The following is a 23,104-nucleotide window of genomic DNA, read 5'->3' as shown; positions in this document are numbered from 1 at the left end:
GTCGGCGGTGATCAGCAACTCGTCGAGGGTAGCCGGCTCGTCGCAGAGGAGTCGGTGCTTGAGGAGGGTGCCCTCTCGGCACCCGGCGGTGAAGTACTCGATGGCCTGGACCTCATGCACTCCCTCGCAGGAGTTGCGGAGCTCGGCCCATCGCGTGAGGTAGTCGCGGGTCGACTCGTTGGGCCCTTGGACGCAGAGGGAGAGCTGGCGAGGCTTGGGAGGCCGCTTGTAGGTGCTGGTGAAGTTGCGGACGAAAACTTCGGTGAAGTCCAGCCAACTGTTGATGCTGTAGGGCTTGAGGCTGTTGAGCCATGTGCGCGCAGTGCCTTGCAGCATGAGGGGGACGTACTTCACGGCGACGCGCCGATTGCCGTTGGCTATGCTGACGGCCGTGGAGTAGTCGATGAGCCAATCTTCCGGCTTCACCGAGCCGTTGTACTTGGGCGTGTCTCTGGGGAGCGAGAACCCTTTGGGGAAGGGCTCGTCGCGGATGCGGGGGCCAAAGCATGGCGGGCCGACATCGTCTTCTTCTTCTAACGCCAAGGATCGAGCAAGGCGGTCGATCCTGTGGCGGGCGTCGTTCTCGCCGACTCCTTCTCGGCGGCCGAGTCGGTCGCCAAGAGTCGGGTGTGTGATAGGCGGCGGAGTGAGGCGTCTTTCTCTTCGAGGCGGGGGAGGAGGCAGATTTCCTTGGTGCTCTACAGCTCGAGGGCGGCCATCCGCGTCGCGCTCGATGGTGATGCGAGTCCGGCTGCGGCTGGCAGCCGGCTCCTTGTCTTTCTTCTGGCGCGCGCCGCTCGCAGTCGGCGAGCGGGACGTCGCGGCGTGCTCCCTGCGCGGGGGATGACTATCAGCACGGGCGCCGGCTTCGTGCCGTTCTGCAGCCGCGTCGAGCAGCTGTTGGATCCGTCTCGTCATGTAGGGGAGCTCATCGGCTCCCAGCCCATTGAGCTCTTCTGCAGCCGCCTGAGCGGCTCGCAGATTCTCGAGCGGGGTGGCGTAGACGGGGCGATCTGCGCCCAGCATGCTGGCAACGGCTGCGCCGCGCTTCTGGACGAAGCCGGCTCGGCTCGGGCCGCTAGGCGGCGGCGTGCCGAAGGCGGCGCGGTCGACTTCGCGCTGGTGGGCCTCGGTGAGGCGTCTCATCGAGGCTATCTTCTGGCCCTCCGCGATGAGGGCAAGGCGGCGTGCCTCCAGGGTCTCGGCGTCGGCGTCGGCCGGGATGGGGACGGAGAGGTCGTGCATCGCCGCTTGCTGAGCGTCGCGGGCATTCTCGCCCGAGTTGGAGACGTGGCTGATGACCAGCACTTCGGTGACAGCGCTGCTGCCGCTGTCAGCTCGAGGGAGGGGGTCGTCGAAGACCACCACGTCGGAGGGGTAGGCGTCAAGCGACGCGGTGTCGGAGTCGATGAGCATCGGGTCGGTGGAGCCGACAGACTCCATGTCCGCAGCAGGCTCGCTGGAGACGTGAAGTTGGTCGAGGAGGCTGACGAGGCGGCTCTCGGGGTAGTCGGTGCCTGCGTCGGACGCAGGCTCGTCGGAGATGCGAGTCTCGCCGAGCAGATCGGCGAGGCGGCTCGCTGCGCAGGCGTCGTCGACGCCTTGCAGCGCGTCGAGGCAAACGCCATCGGGCGCAGCAGGCTGGCTGCGCTCGCGGGGGAGGAAGAGGGTTCCCGTCCAGAACAGGTCTCCGGACGACGGTGCACCTGGCCCCACGGTGGGCGCCAAATGTCGGGTGGTTGGTGCGACATATGCCAAGGGATGGCTTATCATTGTGGGAGCCAGTAAAACGTCGCCGGTGCCTGGAAACGGGATGAGGCGAAGACATGCACGCCGGCGAATCTTACCCAGGTTCGGGGCTCTCCGAGGAGATAACACCCCTAGTCCTGCTCTGCGGGGTCTCCGCATGATCACTAGATCGATAAAGGTAGCTACAATCGCTCCTAGAGCTGTTGAGATCAAGGGAGAAGAAGAACAAGGCTAGCTCTTGCTTCTCTCTATCTATGGTGTGTGTGCTATGCTTAGAGGGCAACTCTATGCTCAGAGGCCAACTATGCTTGGGTGCGAACCCTTTGCATGGGTGCTCCGGGGGGTTTATATAGGCCTACCCCCCGGGGGTACAATGGTAATCCGGCTGGGCTCTGGTCCCAGCCGTCAGTGTCTACGCTCGCCGGCTTCTCCGCCGGCTGCTGGGTCCCGCCGGCTGGTGGGTCCCGCCGGCTGCCGGCTACTTGGTCGACAGGCCGGCCCCACCGCCTAGGGTCTTGTCGGCGGCTGCTTACTGTAGCCTCGCCTGTGATGACGAGGGCTTTGTCGAGGTAAGCGTGGCTACAGTGGGCCGCCTCGGGGGCTATCACTGTAGCCTTACCTCGTCTTGTCTCCTTAATGGGGCTCCTGCTTCGAGGAAGGGAGTAGCCGGCTTCTGGAGGCCGGCTACGCTCTTGGCCGACTGGGAAAGGCCGGGCCGCCTTCACGCCTCTCTCTGGCCGAAGGGGCCCGCCGCCCGCGGGCCGTACGGGAGTCGGTCGTGGGTGACGTCGAGGCCAACATGGCTACAGTGTCGAGCCGCACGGGAGACGTCCGTCCCGCACGGCATCCTGTAGCCACGCCCGCCTCGGGCTTCGGGGGTAGTGGGCCGCACTGTGGCCACACCCCGTCACGTCGCCGTTATGTGGGAGTGGTTTGGAGTGGTTGTGGTCTTGGCCGGCTCCTAGGAGTCGGCGTCCTTCTTGGCCGGCTTCTGGGAGTCGGCCACCCCGTAATCGTCCTGGGGAGGAGTTGGTGAGGCTGGGTCGCCTTCCGGGAGTCGGCTTTAGTGGTAGCCGGCCAGGGAAGGCGGCCCAATGCTCGGAGTGCTTGGAGGCCCGAAGGCCTGATAATTTTTTCAGAAGGACCAGGGGCAGTCGGTTAGGCTACCCGTGGCCATTTACTCCGACATGCCTACTGTGCACCAGGGCGCCGGAGCCTGGCATGGCCGCCCCGTCCGCTTCATGCCTATCTCGGAAACAACCACGCCTTGGCTCGTTGTCATGTCACTTGGTGTCACAACTAAAAAATGGAACCCGGAGAACCAGCTAGCTATGTCCTGCAACGTACGCAAAGGCCACAAGTTTCTGATCTTGTTCAAGTTCCACCACCAAGCATGGACGAGACGGCGTACGCGCACATGCAGATAGTTTTGTTAGGCTTCATATTATTGTGAACCCTTAGAAACATTAAAAATGTTTCTTTCCTTTCTAAAACAATCATTTATATGTCGACCAGTTGTGTATATAAGAGTTGGATAATTATTTAATTAGGTTTTTATTAGTGGTCTAAATCAACTATAATGATTTTATTATGGATATTTCAGCTTTTAGGGGTATTTCAGATATTTATCTCCAGAGCCACATCTTATACAGCTAGTTTGCCAAATGGCCTTCAACTTTCTCACAGCAGATTTTTCACAGTTACTTTTTCACAGCTGTTTAAAAAATCCACAGCCTAACCAAACACCACCTAAGTAAGTTGAATCCGCTACTCCCTCACCCTCCTCGCCTCTCTGTCAAACCGCCTATGCGAAAACTGTCGCGCGTACTGCCCGTGAAAAGCCCCGCCCTCAACTTTTAACTACGCGAAAATAGTTCGAGCTTGTTCATTCTATATAAATACTAGTATAGTATGTTTATTCACCAGTGGGGTTGTTCAATGAATGGAGGGCCGGGGAGCACAAGTGAACAATACTACTACTAGTAAGTAGGAGTCGTACAGTTAGTCACCATAAATAGAGAGTTTCTTTTCTTTAGTGCCAGGTACACAAATTGAAATGCTTGTTGTGGAGAGAAAAAGATAATCACTCCACTATATATGTACGCAGGGGCCTGAGCGCTTGCTTTACTAGGGTTGCTCTCTTCATTCTCTCATCCTCTCCAGATCTAAACAAGACAGCGATAGCGACATTTACTCTCCGCTCACCGCTGGTCACAAGTCCGTCCGGATCCCTTCGGCCGGTGTGTGTAGAGGACTAAGGTGCATCGTTCACGCGGTCATCGCCGGCGAGGGAGGAAACCCACAGCTGCCGGCGGGGCCCGATCCTCTGCCCGTGCCGTTCTCCCCGACACGGCGCCGGCTCAGGAGGTCCTCCGACCCTTCTTCCACCCAGTCGTATTGTGCGCAGATCTGACCTGCCACTACCGACATCCTGACGACTCTCAGGTATAAGTTCTTCGAAAGCGGCCTTGCTCTACTGCCCCAACTCCCCACGTGTCTACATGTGCATATTTTTCTACTTCCATCAGCTCTTCCAAATCCACCTAAATTTTTAGTATTATTAGAGGTAAAGCTACTTCATGCATTCGAATCTAGGACTTGGTTCAAACAACGAAGAAAGGGGGGAAGTCGTAGCATGAATCTAGGACTTGATTCAAAGAGGAAATAACAGGCGAAAAGTAGTAGAGACCGGATACCCAACCGGTCTATTGGTTGAAAAGGGAAATAATGGGAAAACGCAGTACAAACTAGATAAGGAACAGATCTATTATTGGTTGAAAAAAGGATAGAAACTGGCGGCTGGTGGACAAGTCAACAGAGTATGTCCAGGATTAGATTTGCTGCCCTCGCATAGTAAAAGGTCTCCAGGATTAGATTTGCTGCCCTCACATAGTAAAAGGTCTCTAGGATTAGATTTTCTGCTCTCACATAGCAAAAGGTCTCCAGGATTAGATTTGCTTCCCTGGCATAGTAGAAGGTCTCCAGGATTAGATTTGCTGCCCTCACATAGTAAAAGGTCTCCAGGATTAGATTTGCTGCCCTCACATAGTAAAAGGTCTCCAGGATTAGATTTGCTGCCCTCACAGAGCATGAACAAACTCAGCATCACCACTTTATGCCTCCTTGTAGGTACATTGTGCTGATGCGTCCACTGTCGGATGTCCTTATACCAACTTTTTGCTGTTGTTAATGTAAGGGTGCATTTAAAATGATGCGATCACACTGTTACCTTAAGGACATGTCTAACCAGTGTTACTATTAATCTAATGCCTCCAGTGATATATTGCAATTAAACTTTGTTACAAATGGTACTCCTGCTATTTTCCCCAGTATGATAAGTAAGTTGCTTCTTTACGCTACTGAGTGACCTGGTGTCCCTACGGTCCCATGCCCTTAAACCAACTCTTTAGCTACTATTGATTTACTGTATCTGGTAAACAAGCAATGCCACCATTAAAGTAATCCCATATTTGATGAATGTCATTGTTGATCATAATGCTTCCGGTAACATGAAGCATTGCTGACGTTTTAAAATTTCTACTGTCCTTGCATGATTGCCATGAACATAACTAAGATGCTTCTTTTCATTTCGTGTATGTTCCGTATATTCTTATTGACCAGCAACTGTTTACTTTCTATCTTTTTGTGCAGATAGGGATATCCATTTCACCTTGTTGCTATTATGACCTTTTGCTGAACTACACAAAACACTTTTTTTTGGAATGAGTGTCTTGTGCAGTTCAACTAAAATGTCACGTGGGCAACATCTCTCAATTTTGGTGGAACTGCACAAAATGGTGATTGGAGTTTCCCAAATCTCCATCAAATTCTGCTGGTAATCTCATGCAACATTTTATTAGACTTTGCAAGATGAGCCGTCACTGTCACCACAATTGCACTTTATTTTAGTGGAACTGCACAAAAGGATAAGCAAATTATAGTTGCACCTTACATGAGCAGGACATCCAACCTTAATGTTGCTCAATTTTTGTGCAACTACTAAAGAAGAACATGCCAGCTCACGAGAGCAAGTACTTCTTGCTAGTTGAATGATGCAATCTTAGCTTCATTTCAGGTGAACTACAGAAAAAGTCGCATGAATTGAATCATCGAGTGGAGCTGCAGGTTGAGTTCAAGGAGTGCCACTATTATAGTAATCATGCTCTTTCTTATTTGTGTTGTGCAAACAGGAATACTCAACTACAGATGTTGTGATGGTCAAGAGATTCGCCAAGTTCTTTGGTTGTATGACACGACTAGCCAAGATGGATTTAATCCCAATATTCAATTTATCAAAAGGCTCTAATGGGTTGGTTCTGAATCTTGCAAGCTGGGAATCAATGAGATGTGCAGGCATCTTTGTTGTACTTATTATTTGAATCTTATTTGTTGGTTCTGAATCTTGCAAGCTGGGAATCAATGAGATGTGTAGACATCTCTGTTGTACTTATTATTTGAATCTTATTTGTTGGTTCTGAATCTTGCAAGTTGGGCAACACGGCATGATGATGCAGAGGACAACAACCATAACAAACAGTTCAAACTTGGTAGTATTATCTGTGTGAAAGTGCGACAAATGTGCTGATCGTGTGCGTCCTGAGAATAATAATTCTAATTGTTGTGCATGTTGATCCTGTGGCACTGATAGAACTAGCCAATGCATTGCTTGTTTTAAGAATAAATTTCTATTAAATCTAACTAAATTTAAGTAAAGTGACCACTAACACTTGTTATTACAGTACCAATACAGACCCGCTCGTGAACCGACGTGTGGCCGGAATAGGTTTCTTAATGGAGGCGTTTGAATGCGCCGAGGGTGCATGTTCTGTCGGGCGTGCAGTCGGCGAGGGAGGGGTAGTAACTGTCGTCGCCTATACACACTCAGTTTACTGTTGAATCCAGTTCCCCGAGAGCTAAAAAATGAACTGTTGTCGCTGCTTACCCACTCGTTCACTTGAAGAGACTCCAATGCCGATCCGAGGGGTGAGCCTGTTGGATATGGACTTCAGCAAGGAGTTCACCTTTGCGTTCGCCGTTAAGTCCCATGGCTGCACCAAGTTGAATGTGATGTACACCAACGATCCAGTCTCGGTGAAGCTCTGCCTTGCCATGTTTAAGCAGTACCTACATGACGAGAAAGCACAAGGTCACAGGACTAGACCTTGTGCCCATACATTCGTCTCCTGACCGGGACCAGCGGATCGCGGTCGCCCAGGTATGCGTGCGGGACGAGGTTCTCATCCACCACTACTGTCGGGCCATCAGAGGTTCTGGAGCATTCGCCCTTTCATCGGCAGCGCCGACTGCACCTTCGCTACGGTGGAGAGAGAAGGAAGAACACGGCGATTCGGCCATCTAGTGCAACAAGCTTGTCGACATCCAGAAGCAATACAAGATCATTGGCAATGAGTAGGAGAAGGACTCCGTGGTTGACCTCGCCGAGACCATCATCGACCCTTGCTACGCCAACATGAAAGTAAACAACGATACCAAGGACCTGGACACGTGGGAGGTAACTCTGAATCTAGCCTCCATAACCTACACGGCCAAGGACGCATACGCATGCTACGACATGTACAGGAGGATCTTGGACATGAGAGCGTGTCGGCTTCTCGTAACCGATGAGTACACAGACAGCCGCAGCATCATGATCAAGCATGCCAGGAAGGTCTAGATGTTGTACTTTATCTGTTTAAGCACCTTTATCATCTGAGTGTTTCACGCATTAGCCTATGTGATGCGGAGCATCCTATGGTCATCCCCATGGACATACCATCGTCTCACCAAGTGCCAAGAGGATGAGCTAGAGCTCTTGAGACTGAGGTGACTTCCTTCCTTAGTGATATCACATATGATCCACTCGAGACATGGCTACTACCTAAGTCGGAAATGTTGTGCATGGTTAGGTACCAAGAGGACCCTCCCAAAGATGCACGTGAAGACGGACAAGTCCCCAAGTTCATGGATGAAGAGAACCAACGGAAGGAGTCAAGAACAACTTCCAGGAGCCGGACATCCGGCCATGACCCTAGACATCCGGCCCCTGGAACATCACCCATAGTAGCCGCCCTGCCGCCAAGTACCTACGGGCCCCGGACATCCCGCCACAGCCCGGACATCCGGCCCGAAGCCCGGAAATCCAGCACCCTCTATCCAGAGATCACCGAGGCCGATCACGCCAGCCCGGACATCCGGCCCCCAGCCCGGACATCCGGCCCCCAGCCCGGACATCCGGCTCCTCCTGAAGGCCCGCACATCCGGCCCGACGCCTGGACATCTGGACCCGTCTATCTGTGCACAGTGAAGGGCCGAGGCCCATGTACCCCTTCGCCCACCTAGACTATATATACTCCTCCTCCTCCCTCTTTCTAGGGTTAGCATTGTGGTAGCTCATATGTGAGATAGAGCCTCGCTCATCCATCCAGATCTACTCCACCACGAGGGACTGACACCTCTCCGGAGAAGATCCACTTGGATTCAACACCCCTAATGGGAAGACCTCAAGACCTCCTCACGGAGAAGAACCGGTTACCCTATGTATCGTCTCTTGTTGGATTTGGACCGTGTGATCTCTATATGTACTCGGGTCTAGCATATGTGTGACCTAATCTTGTTGGTTTGAGTGTTTCTCTCGCCTTTCCCCTCATGATTTCTCCTCGTGTTCTTCGTGTTCACCGCGGGATCCGCTCCTTTCGTGAAAGATCGTCTGTGTAGGGTTCCACCCTACACCATCTTGGTATCATGAGCCACATTGATCACGATTTCGGAGCCTCCCCTCTTTGTTTTCTAGCCTTGTTTTCTTGATTTTGTCCCTAATTCAAAAATTCCCCACAAAAATAGCCCCCCAATTTTTTTTGTGATTTTTTGGTTTGATGAAGTTTTGTTGGATTTGATCCACGGATTTCGTGTGTTGCAGGTAGATCTAGCTTTTCCCCAATTTTCATCCACGAAATCTCCCGAATTTTCCTCTTCCACGCGGAGTTCTTCGAGTTCATCCATGGATACAGAGCCCGAACATTCGGCCCGACCCCCGGACATCCGGCCACCTCGGACATCCGGCCCCTGACAGCATCATCTCCATCCACCGCCCCGTTTCCTGCCTATCTTTTGCCAAGTTTTGCTCCGGTTCCCACATTCCATTCGGCATTCCGCCGTCAGTTCCGCATAGCACCACTGCTTTCCGCAAACTCCACCATCGCTTACCCACTACCAATTCCGACAATTTTGACACGTTTTGCTTTGAGAATTTGAGTTGCGATTCCCGTGTCCTATTGTGTTTTGCCTATTTAGGTACAGTTCGACATCAACATCACCGCCGCTCATCTTCGCCACGGACTCGTCATCAACAACGACCACTACACCATTTTGACACCATACCGCAAGCAAGAGCAGTAACCTCATCTTGGTATTGTGATATCATTATACATTGCCATTACATTGATAACCACCATAGCCCAATTTTGCGTATCTTACCTATAAAGACTAGCCTTTGAGTATTGCCGGCAACGTCACTTGTGCACATTAGTGGTCATACTTTACATTGCATACTTACCATATCATCTTGGTACATATCTTGGTATCATCTTTTGTGTCACAAAGTGTCATCGCATACACAATTGCTATCTTGGTTCGTGAAGTTTTGCATGTGAAAAGAGCTCAAAAGACAAAGAGCCGAACAAGCTTTTAAGGAAACGGGAAAGATAAACAAAGAGCTTATAAGCAAGAACCATAGCATCATACTACATTAAGATTGTCATACTCGATCATCTTGGATCATATCATCGGCAAACCATACATATAGCATACACTACAAAAAAAGACACATCCGTGACATTTGGGCCGAACGAATTTTTTTTCTGTCATACATATGACACTTCTATGATGATAATTGTGACAAAACCCGGTATCATCAGAGATGTGGTGGGCTCCTACTTCTATGACAAAAAATCATGACAGAAAATGGGCTTTTCATCCTGGGCGGGCCGGAGACGCAGCTGCATGACATTCTTTGGGCCGTCCATGAGAGAAAAAACCGTGGTAGAAGCGAGGGCAAGGAAAATTTCGGGGAGTTCCCGGTTACCGTGGGAGGTCGGGGGCCGAGCGATGTGCGTTTCTCTCATACACGTACGCGCGTGTGTGCAAGGCGTTGGCTCTAACTGAACCCAAGCGAGGCGTTGGGCTCTAACTGAACCCGAGCGATTGCACTGCAGGCTACGCGTTACTGAACCCGGGCGATCGATCAATGGTTGTTAACTGAAACCGATCGAGCGATTCCTTCGCTACTGCTGCTAACTGAAGCCGATCGATGCTGCCTCTGGGATGAAAGTGAGCGTTGCGGGGGGGGGGGGGGTTGGATGAACAGTGAGCGGTGGCGTTGCCTCTGGATGAACATGACCCCGTGGTGTGGTGGAGGGCTGGATGAACAGTAGACCGTGGAGGGGTGCCCGTGGAGGGGTGGTTGAACAGGACCCCGTGGTGTGGAGGGCTGGATGAACAGTAGACGGTGGAGGGGTGCCCGTGGAGGGGTGGTTGAACAGTAGCCGGTGGAGTAGCGCGCGGTGGAGGCTGGATGAACAGGAGCCCGTGGAGGCTGGAGGAGGTTGACGGTAGCCCGTGGACGCTGGAGGAGGTCGACGGTGGAGATGAACAGTATCCCGTGGAGTCCCGTTTTGCGGTACGCCACACCCCTCCCGATGAACAGGACCCCCGTTTCGACCGTAGGAGGTCCGTTTCGCGGTACGCCACACCCCTCCCGATCAACAGGACCCCCGTTTCGACCGTAGGAGGTCTGTTTTGTCTGTTTTGTGGTACGCCACACCCCTCCCAATCAACAGGACCCCTGTTTCGACCGTAGGAGGTCCGTTTCCTCCGTTTTGCGGTACGCCACACCCCTCCCGATCAACAGGACCCCGTTCCGAATGTAGGAGGTCCGTTTCCTCCTTGTGCGGTACGCCAGGCCTCGTTTCCATCGCCTGTTCCGTCCAAGCCCTCCCGATGAACACGACCACGCATTCCGTTCTGACCCAGCCGGTTGGCTCCCACGCGTTCCGTTGCCTCCCGATGAACACGACGCATTCCGTTGCCTCCCCATGAACACGACACATTCCATTGCCTCCCCATGAACACGACGACGATGCTGTTTCTCCATTCCGACCCAGCCATGTACACGAGCCCTGGCCATATGTATGCGCGAGTAGCCGTTCGAGACCCCGCCCGTATGTACACATACGTGGCCGTATTTTCTTTCTTGCACCCTGGCCGCTGTACGTACGTGTACATGCTACGTGCGCGCCTCTACTACGACACGTACGCGCCTCTACTATGACACGTACGCGCCTCTACATCCACCAGTATATATGTACGTACACGTTCGCGACCAGAATGACAACGCTACGTACGCTTCGACCAGGTGGGTCCCGACTGTCAGGCACTTCCTTGCCTGCGAAGATGTAGCTGGTGGGTCCCAGCAGTCAGGGGGGCGAATCGTTTTTTTGCACGGACGCACTTCCTTGCGTGCAAAGATGTAGCTGGTGGGTCCCAGTAGTCGGGGGAAACGTTTTTTTGCGAAATACAGTGGCCCATCCGGTGGGTCCCAGCTGTCAGGTGGAGGAATCATTATTTTCCGCGTAATAAGGAGGCACTTCCTTGTAGCGGCCGTGGACCCAGCTGTCAGCCTCTCCACGTACAGTCCACGTCCGATGGAAGTCGTTCCTTGACCACGTTGACCACGTCGCGCCGAGAGCACCAGGGCGGTGGACGACGGCGAGGCCTAGGAAGGGGATGACGGGGAGCCGGGGAAGACGCGGCAGTGGAAGCCCGTGCAGAGAGGGGTACGAGGGTTCACTAGTTCGGCTGCGGTGTGAGGCTACCGTCGCCGCAGGGCCTGGCCAGCGGTGGGAATAGTAGGGGGCAGTGACGCCTCCGCGGCAGCACAGCCGGCCACTGGAGGCAGGAGCATGCGGCACGACCGGCGCTACTTTGAGCGGCTGGAGCAAGAAGACCAGACGTTGAAGAAGCACTACGGCCGTTGGATGGACATCGTACGGTCACTGGAGCTAGAATCGTTCATATTGACTAAAGTTGACAAAGGCCCCCGTCCCAGTAAACTGAGTAGGCCCACAAGTCAGCCTCCCAATTCATTTTTTTGTGCGTAATAAGGAGGCACTTCCTTGCGTGCGAAGATATAGCTGGTGGGTCCGACCTGTCAGCGGCGGTAACGTTTTTTTCACGAAATATAGAGGCCCTTTCGGTGGGTCCCTGATGTCAGGTGGAGGAATCATTATTTTGCGCGTAATAAGGAGGCATTTCCTTGCGTGCGGCTGTGGACCCAGCTGTCGGCCTCTCCACGTACAGTCCACTTCAGATGCATGTCAGTCGTTGAACACGTTGACCAGGCCGCGCCGAGAGCACCAGGGCGGTGGACGACGGCGAGGCCTAGGAAGGGAACGACATGGAGGCAGGGAAGACTCGGCAGTTGTTTTCCACGCGGAGGGGAGTACGACTGTACGAGGGTTTACTGGTTCGTCTGCCGTCGCCGGAGAATAACAGCAGGTGTGGGTGAGTAGAGGGATGGCTAGGCTAGCGATGGGAGTACGGTGGGGCGGTGAGGCCTGCGTGGCAGCAGAGTCGGCCGCGGGGAGGAGGGAGCAAGCAGTCCCGCCAGCGTTTGTTTGAGCGGCTGGAGCAGGAAGAGCAGAGATTGAAGAAGCACGACGGCCGTTGGATGGCCATCCAACAGTCACTGCTTGTGCATCAACCTTTTTTTAGGAAAGCCTCAAATCTGTGGAAAACAACATACAACCCATCTGCCATTATTTCTAATAATTTACAGCCCATTTGCTAATTATTAAGGTTTTTTGGAGCCCATATTCTTTTTGTTAGAATTACAGCCCATATTGTGGCCACGGTTAAAAATTATACAAAATTTTGCATATTTCGGTGCGGTCCGAACTTTTTTTAATCCCGAAATTTCGACTCACATTCAAACTGATTTTAAAAATAAATGTATATCAATATAAAATCCAACAAATTCTGCACGCATAAAAATTAATGTAATTTAAAATCTCGAAATGAAAAAAAGATATTTGAAACTAATTGCCGGTTTGCTGTGTTTTAAGAATGTACAACCCATTTCTCATTACTGATGGGCCATTTTCTCGGCCAGCCGAATGAAAGCTCTCCTCGTCTTGAAAGATTTGCAGCCCAACAGGCCTGACAAAGCGACTTACTTGGCAAATCACAAAAAAACTGGGTTGTGGCCGTGGACCCAGCAGTCAGCCTCTCCACGTACAGTACTATTCCAATGGAAGTTGTTCCTTGACCACGTTGACCACGCCGCGCGGAGAGCACCACGGCGGTGGACGACGGCGAGGCCTAGGAAGGGGACGACGAGGAGCCGGGGAAGACGCGGCAGTAGAAGCCCGCGCGGAGAGGAGTACAAGGGTTCACTAGTTCGGCTGCGGTGTGAGGCTGTCATCGCCGCAGGGCCTAGCCAGCGGTGGGAATAGTAGGGGGTGGTGAGGCCTCCGCGGCAGCACAGCCGGCCACGGGAGGCAGGAGCATGCGACACGACCGGTGCTGCTTTGGGCGGCTGGAGCAAGAAGACCAGAGGTTGAAGAAGCACTACGGCCGTTGGATGGACATCGTACGGTCACTGGAGCTAGAATCGTTCATATTGACTAAAGTTGACAAAGGCCCCCGTCCCAATCAACTTAGTAGGCCCACAAGTCAGCGTCCCACCATGGTGGGTCTCAGCTAGCAGGGGGAGTATTCAATTTTTTTGTGAGTAATAAGGAGGCACTTCCTTGCGTGCGAAGATATAGTTGGTGGGTCCGAGCTGTCAGCGGCGGTAATGTTTTTTTCGTGAAATACAGAGGCCCTTTCGGTGGGCCCCTGATGTCAGGTGGAGGAATCATTATTTTGCGCGTAATAAGGAGGCATTCCTTGCATGCGGCCATGGACCCAGCTGTCGGCCTCTCCACGTAAAGTCCACTGCAGATGCATGTCGGTCATTGACCACGTTGACCAGGCCGCGCCGAGAGCACCAGGGCGGTGGACAACGGCGAGGCCTAGGAAGGGAACGCCATAGAGGCAGGGAAGAATCGGCAGTTGTTTCCCACGCGGAGGGGAGTACGACTGTACGAGGGTTTACTGGTTCGTCTGCCGTCGCCGGAGAATAACAGCGGGTGTGGGTGAGTAGAGGGATGGCTAGGCCAGTGATGGGAGTACGGTGGGGCGGTGAGGCCTGCGCGGCAGCAGAGCCGGCCGCGGGGAGGAGGGAGCAGGCCTAGACGGGGCAGCCCAAAACCACGTCCAACACTTGCCAAAACTTCGTCCCTCGTTTTCTCTGTGTTTCGCACACTCGACATTGTGTGGGCATTTTGACTGTGCATCATATGAAGATGTGCTATGCATGAATGTTGATCAGCATGATGTTAACTGGCTGGTAGTTCTAGTTTCGACCATGAATAAAACTTCCAACATGATGTTAACCCTGTTTGAAAAGGCCGTGTTAATATAAATGCCCTGCCTCTGTAAGTTGAAGTTTCTTATCTGAAACTGAACTTGCAGTTTCTTATCTAAAACTGAAACTTGCAGTTTCTTCTCTGAGAATCACATTTTCTGCACTTTTATACTCCTACGAAACTACATTTTTGAAGTGCTAAAAATAGATCTCTAGAATTCATAAAATACTTCATATGCTCAATACTGCAAATCTGAAATTCAAAAGACATTCATATCTGAAAGTACTCTCAAAATACACAACACAAAACACAATTCACAACCTGCAAATACTGACAACCCTAAGCTCCTCCTAACAATTCACAACCTGCCCGACTATTGGGCTGCGGGGGGGGGGGGCAGCCCCATCCTATTCCTCGGCGGCAGACAGCCGCCCCGTGAGACGATGTGAACGGCGAGGGAGATGACGGCGGGGAAGCGTCGTCGGGCCAACTGCTTTTCTCCTCTTGCAGTTGGGTTCGGTCGACGAAGACTCAACCGGCTTGCTCTGGCAGGACACCCTCACAAACGGCACCCTGTAGATGCTCGATCCTTCAATCTCTGGTGGATGCTCCATCTGGGATAGGTACTCCCACCACTGCTGCCTCACGATCGGATTCGGTGAATCTGTTTGCTCCATGGCCCAGAGAAGCAGCTCTATGTACTCCGGTGCGACTCCCTCCGGGAGTATCGCTGCCTTTTCACTCTGTTGCAGATATTTGGCCATGGATGACGCCATCACCGCTAGTTGGTCCTTGTTGTCAAACCAAGACTGTATCTCCAACATCCTAGCTAGCTTCACAGGGTCGCCGTTTGCGATCCTCGCATATCGGTTGTACTCCTCCATCGATCTACTTCTCCACAGCACCTTCACTCGCCGGCGGTGGTTTTTGAATGGAAGAGGAGAGGAGCAGCACTGGTTTTGGATTAGAACGGGAGAGGAGCGACGCTGGTTTTGGACTGGAACAGGAGAGGAGGGGCGGTGGTTTTGAAATGGAAGAGGAGAGGAGCGGCGCTGCATTTAGATTGGAACAGGAGAGGAGCGGCGGTGGTTTAAGAGGAGAAGAGTGGTGCTGGTCTTGGAAGTATTTTTTTGTTGTTTTGCATATTTTGGGTCAAAGTTTGACCACGTACTATATTTGACAAGCAAAATGTGAATGCATGTCACCAAAAATTGTATCGTTTGGTTCGTATCTGAATGTACTTTCAAATTATATTATTTTTGCAACGTATAACATATATTTTATGTGCGAAAATCATGGCCAATTATGACCCAGAAAAAAGGGAGACTAGTTAATGTGGGGTCGCTTTCTTAATTGAAGGGTAAATTGATTTTGATTTTGATCCAGTCACAGTGCGCCGGCCCTCTCGTCCAATCCTAAATCGCTGCCGCACGCTCCTCTCCCTCTTCTCCATTGCAAAACCACCTCCTCTCCTCTCCATCATCTCCATTCCAAAACCACCATCTCGCCTCCCCCTCTTCTGATCTTCTCCATTGCAAAACCACCTCCTCTCCTCTCCATCATCTCCATTCCAAAACCACCGTCTCGCCTCTCCCTCTAATCTATTGCAAGACCACCGTCTCTCCTCCCATCTTCCAAAGCTAGCACCGGACCACTCAGAAGGACATCTATGGAGAGGATGCAGCAGCGAATCAGGCAGATCGCCGGCGGCGACCAGGCAAAGTTAGCCAGGCTGAAGGAGATCCTTAGTTGGTTTGACAATGAGTGGGAGATTTCGAGGATGGTGCGGGCCATGTGGCAATGTATGCGAAAGAGCGAGACGGCGGCGATGAGGGCAGCGATGTACATGTACTCCTCGGCGGCAGTCACGCCGCAGTCCTCCGAGTTCATTGAGTATCTCCTCTGGGCGATGGAGCAGACAGATTCGCCCGAGGCGACAGTCATGCAGAGGTGGTGGGCGTACAGGTCGAAGGTCGAGCACCCAGAGGATAACGAATCGATCGAGTATGGTGTGCCGTTCGTGAGGGTGCAAAGCCAGCCAGAGCCACAGGAGTATTCGTTCTCCCACCACAAGAGGAGGCCGGATGGCGCGACGTCGCTTCCCCGCCGTTCTCCACGGTTCCCTCGACGCTCGCCTCATTTCAACGGCGGCGGTAGGGTTTAAGGTAAGCTTCGCACTAACCTAATCTTCCACCTGCTCATGCTTACAATCAGTGTGACAACTAATGAAAATCATGCTTACAATCAGCCTCCGAGTACTACGCCAATCACCCTAAAATAGCTCTGGACCTTTGGGTCAAAGTTGTGACACAGTGTACAAATAAAGAAAAATAGATTGGGGCTTCTTTCAGAAAAGAGTACTCCCTAGAAAACTGCCAATATAAGCTACTAGTATTTGGTTAGATGATTTGCTGCCGAGAAAGATCCGTCCACAGAGAGCGCCACACATCCCACTGGTGGTGGTGGATGCCAATGCGTGCATGCAGCATGGTTGGTGTCGGTAATTTTTACTTGGCACACCTCGCACTCTGCATATATGCCGGTTCCATACGTACATTTGTGCAGTTCCACCAAAATGCAGCTGAATAACCCTGTTTGCACAGATAATGAAAAAGCGTGATTACATTATAGTGGCACTAGTTGATGAAACACACAAAATAAATAGAAGAAAATATTGCGATAGTATCATAGTATGCCATGCTGCGAGGGCGAGATGGGCCCTGCGACGCCTCATACGGTACGCCTCATACTGGACATCGTCCCAAGTCTCCCAGATACACCTTCTGCCAGTGATGAACATCAGTGTACAGCGGTAGTACAAGGAGGCGCCTTGAGACATTCAAATCTCTATTTTTGTACATATCAACTAAAATTAAGCACCCCAGTTTGCAGAAACGCTTAAACATTAACAATGGGACTAGTTGATGAAACATACATTAACAAAGAGAAGCACTTTCTTTATCTACATTGGAAATGAAATGATAGAGATGACACTCGCTCTATTTTAACTGTATTATTACTTCATTTTATCAGTGACACTAGGGTCGAGCAGGTGGCAAACGAGGTGTACCGTGCGTCGCAAGGATGGAGGCCGGGGGTGCTTAGACTGGGATGCTGAAGCTGGCTCTTTCAGTCACCAACATGGATGATTCAATTCATGGGACCTTTTGGTGCAGTTCACCTAAAATGAAGCAATGTCCCGTGAGCTAGCAGCTTCTTCTTCAATTTTTTTTAAGAAAAGGGCTCCAGCCCCGGTTCCATTTTCCATCAGAAAACGAAACCCACAGAGCTTCTTCTTCATTAGTTGCAATAAAATTGAGCAACATCAAGGTTGGTTGTGAAGCTCCTGGAATGCTCAACTATAATTTGGATATCATTTGTGCAGTTCAACTAAGATCGAGCGTGAAATGTATATCTCTGTTTGCACAAAAAAGGTGGAAAGGAGGGTGACTAACAAGTGATGAAACATGCATCAAATGAAAAGAAGCATGTTCCTTATCTGAATGGCAATCCTACAAGGACAGTAGCAATTTCTAAAGCACTGGCATTGCTAGATATTAGTGTGGGCATTAGGATTAACTATGACAACCGTTAAATACGACATTACTTTGGGCACGGGAGAGTAGGCGGACCAGGACAGTTGCATTTCTAACGAAAAGAACCAACTTATCTTAATGGGAAATTTTAGCAGGACATGTAAAGAAGTGCCATTGATTCATATTACTGGAGGCATTACATTGAAAACAACATTGGTTTAACGTGTCCGTACTTTTGACAGTGCGACTGCTACATTTTACCAGTGGCATTACATAAGAGTGGCTCGGGGCAACAAACATCAGAACAGGATATCTGGGTTGGTCCCATTTTTGTTCGGTATAGCCACCTTATACTGTGTGAGGCTAGCAAATCTAGTGCTGGACTTACTCTGTTGACTTGTCCCCCAGTCCCCACTTCCTTTCCTTTTTCAACCAATAGATCGGGTTTATATTGAGTTTGTACCGCGTTTCCCTTTATTTCCCTATTAGACCTGGAGACCAGTTGGATAGCCAGTCTCTGCTACTTTTCGCCCCCATTATTTCCTCTTTCGACCAAGTCCTAGATTCAGGTAACAAATCCTCCCCCACCCCCACCCCCTTTCTTCCTTGTTTGAACCAAGTAGTACTAGATTCGAGTGCATGAACTAGTTTTACCTCTTAAACGTAAAAAAATTAAGTGGTTTTCGAACAGCCGATCGATCCTATCTATGAGGGGGCCTGAGAAATAGTAAAAGATACAAATGCAGCGATGTCAGGAGATCGGGAAGTAGAGCAAGGCCGGTTTTGAAGGAAGTTATACCTGATGGTCGCCGGGATGTCGCTAGGTGGGCGGCGGGAGGCCGGATCTGCCCACACTATGGCAGCGAGGAAGAAGGGGTCAGAGGCCCTCCCTCGCCAGCGGTGCTTGGGAGAGAACGGAAAGGCAGGCTGATCGGGACGCGCCTAGCAGTGGGTAAGAGCCGTCGCCGAGGACGACCGCGTGAATGTTGCACCTTCTCACCTTCCCCGGCGGAGAGGATCCGGCTGGATCTGTGACCAGCGGTGAGCAGAGAGAGAGAGAGTGTGGCCACCGCTGTCGTGTTTAGATTTGGAGAGGCCGAGACAGTGTGAAGAGAGCAACACTAGCAACCAAGCGTGGAGGCTCCTGCCTATATAGTGGAGTAGTACTAGTTTTCTTTTGTCTACCGGAGCCGGCTTGACCTCGTCAATGACTGTCGAGAAGTCTTCATGCACGTGGCCCGGAGGCGCAGTTGTCGTCATTTTGATCTGAAGCGCCGGATTATAACATATAACACGAAAAAATGCCACATGACAAGAAATCATAACCTCACTGCCCAAAGGAGACAACATGAATCCCGACGGACAAACTAGACGAGGAACAAAGCTCAAATTAAAGATAAACTCATAGAAAAGGGGTCCGTCGATAGATGTCCTAATTAACATAGCCGGCTTGACCTAGATGGCAGCCGAGTAGTCACTGTTCGTGCATGTGCCCCCAATGACTAGCCCAACTCAGTTGTCGCTGTTTAACCCTCGCAGTGATCCGAAGCACATGACACCTAATTTTGCGAGATGACAAGAAACCTTTTTTTAGATTTCTCACCACAACTACAGCCATGTACAACACAGCCTGCACGATATGTAGACGATAGCCAATCCAGGCGTGTCTGCTGGAGTCTGGTCACATGCATGGACGAACTGATCTTCCGTGTCTTGCAGGGATCGTCCAGGCACCAACGTAGTACAACACTTCTCTAGTACTATCGCTCGTCTCCCTCTTCTATTAAGTCACCCGACTTGCGGGGCCGGGGAGTGTGCCTATGGTCGGTTCTCAATTGCCGTCCCACATGTGTGTGCAAACGCAATATGATGCGCGTTCCATTCGGAGAGCAGCGTGCCAGACCGACCGACCGTCTGGGGTGCGACGCGAACGCGACGGGCGTGCTGTATACTCTGTACATGTGTACCGCCGTTTTCTAGACGCTTTGCTCCACGGCGCGGGCGCAATCCATGGATACAAAATTAGTATACTGTATAATATTTAAAAGTCGAGGGCGGGGCTTTTCCTACGCGGTAGGCGTCGGGGCAGTTCCGCCTAGTCGGTTCGACAGAAACGCGAGAAGACGAGGGAGACCCCTACCCTAGGGTGCCCTAGGTAGCTGCCGCACGCATCATTGTTTTCTCTTTTCTTTATGCTCTTGCGCCCTAGAGTGAAATGATGGTTGCTTCGTCCGTCCAGCTTAATGCGGGAAAGGTGGGGCTTTGTGATTTGACCCCTAATCGCTCATTTTCTACTACTGCGGCGCTACGACCGGGGTGCCTCCAATTCCAACCACTGCTCCAAACTGTAATTTGGTGCATCGCACGTGGAACAAGACGGTGGATGAGCCACATGTTGGCCAAAGGGGTCCTGTTAAGTGTGTCGCCATTTCATGTGCGGACTGACCCTGCTTGAGTTGCTACGCCAACACGACAGGAGCAGCCTACCACTTGGTTTTGCTCCTTGGTGAATCCCGACTATATTTATCTAGAAAGATACGTGCTGAACTACCCTCTCCGTCTCGGTTTTTTTATTTTTAGGCGTCTCGGTTTTTATTTAGGGCCGGTTACGGCTGCACATAGTTCTAGGTCATCCATTTGACTAACTAAATATGAGTTACTATGTCACAAAAAGTATATCATTGGATTCTTAAGCGGATGTAGTTGTATTTAAAAGTCGAGGGCGGGGCTTTTCCTGCGCAGTAGGCGGGGCAGTTCCGCCTAGTCGGTTCGACAGAGACGCGAGAAGACGAGGGAGTAGGCTGCTGCAAACGTAGGGCTGTGTGATTTGACAGCGAGTTACTGCTGGACAGGTGGGGCCCCGTGATTTGACTTGCCATTATCATTTTAACTGCGGCGCTACGACCGGCGTGAGTCTCCCGATTCCTGACCACCTCCATACAGGTGCCTCTCCCAATGCTCCACCATGTAGTAGAGGCTGGCTCTTGCATGAGAGCCCACTTCTCCACTTTTTCCTTGCCTCTCTTTCCTCCACATATGCAAAAATGCCATGTAAAGCGCACTATTGTACTTACTTTTACTTGCTCCTACAGGTGCTTAAGCTTGCCACATAGGCATAAAGTCTGATGTGGCAAGTTAATCAAGAAGAGAGAGACTAGTTTGGTGACCCAAGGAAGAAACGGTGCTAAGCGCGTGTACCTAGGTGAAAAGACAATTTTGAGTCTATAGCTAATTAAATGAAGCAAACTTAGCAACACCATTTCATTGGAAGAGGTCACTCCTTGGCAAATGCAATAAATACTAGTACTCCCTGTGTCCCATAATATAAGAACGTTTTTGGCACTACACTAGTGTCAAAAACGTTCTTATATTATGGGACGGAGGGAGTACGAAGAAAGAGATAGAGAGGAGTAAAAAAATTACACTTATAGCCAACCTTGTTGTAGTATGAGTGACTAAGTGATGACTATGTATGACATGCCAACATCAGATAGCCTAACGCACCGTGTTAAATCTCCAAGGGCGCGACCGCGCGAGCGACGCGACGGTCGTGGTAGGCGCGACCATGATACGGGCTGCTGGCAGCCCTTGGATCTGAGATCAAACGGTCGCATGCTAAGTTGCTGAAAATTTGCAGAATAACCCTCCAGGATAGGATATTCACCCATAGGTCTAGAATCACGCCATGCAACCGTTCGATCTCAGATCCAAGGGCTCTCGGAAGCCCGTATCATGGGAGAATGGAAAGCCACTACCCTGCCGTTCGCACGCTGGCAGTTCGCTCCTACTCGTCCCCGCACGTCCTTCAATACTACGGCGGTTCGCTCCTAGTCGTCCCGTCCATTCACATTACGGCAGTTCCACTAATCCTAACCCTCCTCCCAAATCCATGGCGTCCCAAATCTCCACGATCGGCGGTGAGTACAAGGTTAGAACCATCACCGGCGATGAGTTCGACGTCATCTACACCCGTTCTTCCGCGACGGTGAAAGGATGCCTTTCTCGCTTCAGACGCATGTTCGAAGACTCAGATGATGAGTGGGTCGCTGGGCTAGATGTTGAGTACACCACAGTCCTGGGACGAGAGAAGGATCTAAAGGACGAAGAGAGGAAGAAGCCCGCCGTGATCCAGGTTTGCGTGCATGACTTATGCTTGGTCTACCACATATGCCATGCCGACGTTGAGTGCCAGGATTTTAAGGACTTCCTCGAGAGCAACCTAGTCAAATTCGTTACTGTAGACTTTGGTAACGACAAAGAAGTCCTGCGTCGGATAGGCCTCGTTGTAGGCAACACCTTCGACCTCCAGAAGAATCGGCTGGTGTCCTCTCGTCAGCCTTCAATGCTGACCCTGGCAGGAGCCATGGTTCATCCTTCGTACGGTAAACTGGAGAAACCTCCATACACGTTTCATCGTCATGCATGGCAGCGGAATGTACTAGATATAGACCACATCCACTACGCTGCAATGGATGGCTACCTTTGCTTCAATATCTACAAGGGTTGGATGAAGAGCAACAGCCAAGTGTGCGGTTCAAGCAAAGAAGTATCGGCCAAGAGGAAGAGGGACAAGGACGAAGTCGAGGACGTGGACGAGGACTCCGAGTAAGGTGGCAGTGTCGTTGCTCATGGTGGTTCTAATGCAGTGTCTACCGGAATAGTTGCAAAGTTTAATTTCAGGTGTGCTTAATTTAATTTGAGGGGTGTGTTGTGCTGAGCCCCCAGCAGAACTATGTTATGTTTCTTCTCGTTACTTTAACTCTTCAGTACGTACATACTAGTATTTCTTACATTTCATCTTTTAGTTGGTATAGTACTACCACTCGTTTCTTCACATTATATACGTACAATATATATGGCCAACATCATATAGCCAGCAGTTTAGTTGTCAAAGAATTTCAGGGTGCTTAGTTTTGTCAAAGAATTCCAGGATGCTTAGAGGGTGCTTGGATCCAAGGGACTTATTTTAGTCTGACTAAAAATAGTCTCTTTAAGAGGCTAAAGTTCCAAGCACCCCTGACTAAAGAGGGGCTAAAACTAGTCTTGAGACTAAAATTTTTAGTCAGGGGTACCCCTACTAAAATGTGGATTAGTCCTCTCTCTACTCATTTAACTCCTCTCCTTTAACACAGGCGAGTTCTGGATTGGAGGGTTTGGAGGATAATAAATGCTCATTAACTTGATTTTAGCCTTTTTAGTATTTGGATCCAAGCATGGGTGAGGCTAGCATGTTTTAGTCCCACTACTTTTAGTCATGGGACTAAAACGTATCCAAGCACCCTCTTAGTTTTATTTGAGGGGTGGGTTGTGCTGGACACCATTATTGTGACTAGCCTTTTTAATAGTACTATATGC

This window comes from Triticum aestivum, chromosome 4D (assembly GCF_018294505.1).
Source record: "Triticum aestivum cultivar Chinese Spring chromosome 4D, IWGSC CS RefSeq v2.1, whole genome shotgun sequence".
NCBI classification, from domain to species: Eukaryota; Viridiplantae; Streptophyta; class Magnoliopsida; order Poales; family Poaceae; genus Triticum; species Triticum aestivum.
This window is presented reverse-complemented; position numbering follows the sequence as displayed.